Below are 5942 nucleotides of genomic sequence, written 5' to 3'. Positions count from 1 at the left end.
TCCCCGCTTGTCTGTGTACCGATGTCTCGTGTCAGCTTGCAGGATTCCATCAACCCTAAGCCCCTATCGGAGGGCATTGCCGAGGAGCACCCTCGACAGTATCCCTCCCTCTCTCTCTCCGGCTCAACTTCTGGTTCCTACCTCAGCTCACCGCCGACTCCTCCATCTCAACCTTTCGCTGCTCTTTCCTCGCACCTCTCCCCGCCGGCGTGGAAGTACTGCTCTCATCCACCTCTCGACGACCTCCAAGCTCGACTGCGACCATCTTCCGTCTGCTGCTTCGATGAATCGACGACAATTATCGCCGCCTCCACACAAATATGCTTCCATGAAAACTTAAACCCGGATGAGAGACGATAGGTTGTGGATCTGGAAAGGTCAACACGTGCGGCTCCACATCCAGGCTGTGTGCATGTGTGGCTCTGTCCGCTGTTTGCTTGTGGGGCTAGGATTAAATAATGTGTTGCTCGATCTCTCATCTCTGAAACTCACAGACTCGCATACAATATTAGCAAAATTTCGGGTCTTCGGGCTATTCGGGTGCCCGACGTTACCACCCGAATTACCTGAACTAATTTCGGGCTTTCAGATTTGACACCCGAAATTGGGCCTGAATTTTCGGGTTTCGGGTAGTTCGGGTTCGGGTCCGGGTAATTCGGGTTCGGGCTTCGGGCCTCGGGTTTTATGCCCACCGTGGGCCCACCCACATTCCTTTCAAAAAAAAAAACCTCTCTCGCTCACTTCCTCCATTAAAACATTCTTAGCGATACTATCCATGAAAACTGGACTTGCCCGAGGTGACCACAAATTGATGATTTTCTTAATTTTTTTATTAGTCCAAAAGTGCATGGTAGGATGCATCCCAATCTATTTTGTTGCTGAAATTCAGAGTACTAAGGAGTGTTGTATCCTTGGTCAACTGAGAAGCCTTTAGTATTATACCAAAAACCTACTTTAGTTAAATCAAGGAACCTATGTACACACACGTCAGAAGTGCTCACTTTCATTATTGCAAGAGAGCGGCACATGGAGTTGTTAGCATAGAACCACCATATTTCTGGATAACCTTCATAACTTTTAAATTCTAATTCAACTAGAAAAACTTTTAATATGAAAGTGCTCGGAAATGTTTGAATACTTCAAATATAATTTTTTAAAAATCTTCATAACTTTTAAATACTGATTCAAATGGAAAACTTTTAATATGAAAAGTGCTCGAAATGTTTGAATATTTCAAATATAATTCTTTTAAACCTTTATATCTTTTAAATACTAATTTAAATGGAAAAACCTTTATTATGAAAAGTGCTTAGAAATGTTTGAATATTTCATGTATAATTTTTTTAAAAACCTTCATAACTTATAAATACTAATTCAAAAAGGAAAACTTTTAATATGAAAGTGCTCAGAAATGTTTGAATATTTAAGATACATAAACTTAGTTCACTATTCAAATAATTAAAATATGCAAACAGTTAAAATTGCTTCTATTAATAATGTAAACTTCGGAAATTCATACCTTTAATTCTAATAGCTCCACATAATATAAATAATATGTCTAAATTTATTAGAAAAATCAAAGGAATCCATTTCAAACATCCATAACGCATAAATCAAATCTGTTCCTCTCAGATATTTTGATTATGCAAGCAAACCTAACAAAAAATATGTGCCACTTTATTTGTTCCTGCTAGCCGGCCTAGGTAGATTCAAATTACATCCATGTCGCGAACCAAAACAGAGAACTTGCGCCAACGTGCAGTGTTGTTTTCATTCATGTCGTACATGAACCAACATTTGTTACATATGAGCGACAATTTGTATGTGGGTGTGGATGGCATCACATTCGTTCATCGTTCTCGTGCGCAACATCATGCGATCCCAAAACACAAATCAAACTGATTAATTCTTACACCCACCTATCATCTATCTCTCAATCTCTATGGTGCTATTGTTGAAGCGTCTTTGGTAGATAAATAGCTCATGCTGATGCACTCATGTATGATGCTACTGTTGGAACGTGCTCTAGTCTTTGCCGTTAGACGTTAGACGCATGCTATCTCCTTTTCCATATGTACTATATGTACTACTAGCAAGCTAGCAGCTTGATCGATCCATTTACAGAGAAAAAATAGATGCAACTTTGTCAATACTAGATTTGAGTCTATTCTCTCTACCATTAATAAGTCTACTAGTACATGCCATTTATAAATCTTCTAGTGCATACAAAAGTTGGTTCACGTACCGCACAATTGAAAATAACGCAGAAGCGAGTCGCTACCATTGATGCAAGTTCTCTGTTTTGATTGGGACTGGATTTGATTCTACCTAGACGGTCTAGCAGGAACAAATAAAATGGCACATTTTTTTTTGCTGAGCCTGGACGCAAATTCTTAGAGTGACGAGTCTGGACTGTCTTCTTCCTCCTGTCTACAGTAGAGGAAGGCAATTTGTGATCCCCCTCCTGCTCCCACCTCGCCGTCGTAGATCCGCTCGATTCCTTACCCTCCGGCAGTCGCTCCGGCGGCGGGAAGATGAGGAATCGACGGATCTCGGTGTGTTCATAGCGTAGGTAGCAGTAGGTTGCTAGCCAGCGGCACTGTTGTGGGTATACTTTATGGGTATATCAACGGCATGGCTTAGTTCCGGCAAGCCCGGGTGGCCCATAGTTGGTGGTGAGGCATGTGGCCCATCGGGCGGCCCAGTTGCTGTAGATCATGAAGGATGGAGTCCAGCCCAGGAACGAGTAGCCGGATCCTAACCGACCTACGAAGGAGGCCGGATCTGTGGAGGCCCATGAAGTATCCGGATCCAGCACGGCCTAGAAGGAAGGCGGATCCTTGACGTACACGACAAGACATTGTACCGTAGTTAGGCAACTTGTATTCCGGCTAGGACTCTCCGTGTAAACCCTAGATCCGTGCGCCTTTATAAGCCGGATCCCGGGAGCCCTAGAGGCACAACCACAACTCATTGTAACAACGCGAAAGCGCCCAGATAATTCCAGACAAGCAGCAGTAGGCCCTGTCATCGTGCAGGTGTTCCGAAGCTGGGTAACTCGCGTACCACCATCCCGTGTGCACTCCGCCCTATGGCCCCTACTTCTTCTCCCCCTCGTGAGGATCCCTCCTCCGAGGTACCGTCGATTAGGCAACGACAGTTGGCGCCCACCGTGGGGCCTGTGGCGTCTGGAGGCCGGAACCGGGAGGGTTCCGCCATGGGAAGCTACGACGACACCATCGCTGTGGGGCGCGTCCTCTACGCCGGAAGTCTGCCGATCGTCCCTCCGGATGAGTGTTGGATTCCGGCTAGGACAAACCCCGTCAAGCTCTCCATCGTCCCAATTGGCGGCATACACATCTTCATCGGGGAAACCGTTGATTCCGACGGAAACCCACTGGTAAGTAACGCAGACGCGACCGCCGCAGAGCTGGACGCTGTCGCGAAGATCCGATCTGAGATGCAGGAGCTTCCTAAGGAAGATTCCGCCTCGGATCTGGAATTTTCAAAGCCCACCCAATCCGCCCCTGAGCAGGAAACAACGGTGGAAGACCAATGCAGATCCGCCTGGGTCTCCCAGGTGTTAGAAAAGCAGAGGTGCCACTTCGTACACTTCTTGGCCCATACCGCCGGAACCGCCCCTCAAGAAGACGGAGCTGGTCCTGAGCAGGTAGAGGCACCGGAAAACGGCGCAGATCTGGATCAGGCTGAGCCTGTCGGAGAAAGCGAAGCTCCGGTTGAAGAGTCGATTTTGGGCAATCTGAGCCCAATTTCCGGAGATACCCCCTCCATGGATACTGACGAGTTTAACCGCAAGCTAGGGGAGTACGGTTTCGGTGATCAGCCTGAAGTCGACTCCGCCCAGCCTAAGCAGGTTCTCGCAACGGTAGCAGCGCTGGGACAAACTGGATCTGAAGAGCCAACCAGCCAATCCGACCCTCAACCATCCCACCAAGGATCTCCAATGTCTCGGGAGCGACCCCGCAGGGATTCTTCCTCGGATGAACTCCTGTCAGCTGAGAAGATGGTGGCGCGAGCAGTTCTTAACAAACCTATAACCCCGGGCGACGCCGCAGATCTGGAGGCTCTAGAAGCCACTAGACAGGAAATGCTGGCCACTACCAAGAAGCTCGCCGATACCGAAGCCGCATTAAGGGAAGAAAGGGAACAAGCTGCAGGTTTGGCGGACCAATTCGACAGACAGGATCGCGAAATTACTGCCACACTCGAACAGGTCAAGAGCATGGCGAAAGAGTGGGAAGTAAAGATGACCTATGCGCAGGCGGAGGCCGATCGAATTGTTAGAGAAGCAATTCCGCCTCGCAGGATCAACTTCGCCACGCCCGCAGAGCACCGGCCGCTGGAAACCCCAAAGGACAACATGCTAAAAGCTGCGGAGCTGTTGAAGAAGAAGGACGAAGAGGTTGATATCAACTACCTCCGCACACTTGTCGCTTCAGCAATGCAGCAGCAAAGCAAGGCGGATACTTCGCGCAGGTTGGAATCCAATCCGGATAACTGTGTATCTACCGCGCAGAAGGACGCCCGCGCCGATCGGCATCCCGATGATGAATCACACACCGGATCCTCGGAGCGCAGAAGAAGAACCAGGGAACACCCAAATCCGATCCCCGTTCCGTCAAAGACGCCTTCGTCAGATCCAAGGAAGGGAAAGGATGCAATGTATCCTGGACGAGATAAATATCGCAACCCCTCTCCTCCGCCCAACGGTTACCCGCGACCCCCTCGCCGCCGTAGTCCAGCTGGAAACACCAGGCCCCCAAGGCATGGTGGGATTGTTATCCGCGACAACGTACTGCCAAGAAACAGAAACAGGGAGCGCTCGCCGGAACCACGCCGGAACCAGAAGAATGTTCGTGAACCCGAGCCCAGGAGGAGTCGGAATGAGGAGCGCGGCCCAGAGCCTCGCCGGAGCCGCGACCCAAAGCCTCGCCGGAGCCGCGACCCGGAACCTCGCCATGGCGAAGGCAGCCACAGGAGCCGGAGCCAGCACCGGGAAGGCCGAGGAGAATCAGATGGCGGAAGCAAGAAGTCGGACCGACCACCTCGCAGGTCTCCCTCACCACCACCTAGCGGTGGCGGCAGAGGTGGAGGCGGAGGCGACGGCCGGAGATCTCGCTCTCGCTCACAATCTCCTCGCCACGGCTCGCGCGACGCGCGGGATCGCCTTAACGAATACAGAACCGACTACATTGGTCCGAAGTGCTTTGGCAGAATGATTCGAGAGGAACCAAAGCCAAGGATGAACCTCAAGCTACCCGGAAATCTGAAGCATTATGATGGCACCGAAAGGCCGGATACCTGGATTGAGGACTACTATAATGCAGTAACCTTTGCCGGAGGAACCCCTAACATCGCCTGCCGCATGCTCCAGTTGTACCTTGTAGGTCCAGCCCGGATCTGGCTCAGTGACCTCGAGAAGAACTCCATCTTTTGCTGGTTCGACCTGAAGACCGCTTTCGAGAAACACTTCAGAGGCACCTACAAAAGACCTGCCACGGCAAGCGACCTACAAGCCTGCATCCAGAAGAAGGGAGAAACCTCAAGAAACTACCTCATGTAGGATAACGTTGCATAGAAAACAAAAATTTTCCTACCGCGAACACGCAATCCAAGCCAAGATGCAATCTAGAAGACGGTAGCAACGAGGGGGTATCGAGTCTCACCCTTGAAGAGATTCCAAAGCCTACAAGATGAGGCTCTTGTTGCTGCGGTAGACGATCACTTGCCGCTTGCAAAAGCGCGTAGAAGATCTTGATCACGATCGGTTCCGGCGCCACGAACGGGCAGCACCTCCGTACTCGGTCACACGTTCGGTTGTTGATGAAGACGACGTCCACCTCCCCTGCCCAAACAGTGGGCCGGGAGTAGTAGCTCCTCTTGAATCCGACAGTACGACGGCGTGGTGTCGGTGACGGTGG

This window comes from Lolium perenne, chromosome 6, assembly GCF_019359855.2.
Source record: "Lolium perenne isolate Kyuss_39 chromosome 6, Kyuss_2.0, whole genome shotgun sequence".
In the NCBI taxonomy this organism is placed as follows: Eukaryota; Viridiplantae; Streptophyta; class Magnoliopsida; order Poales; family Poaceae; genus Lolium; species Lolium perenne.
Note: the sequence above shows the minus strand (reverse complement) of the source record.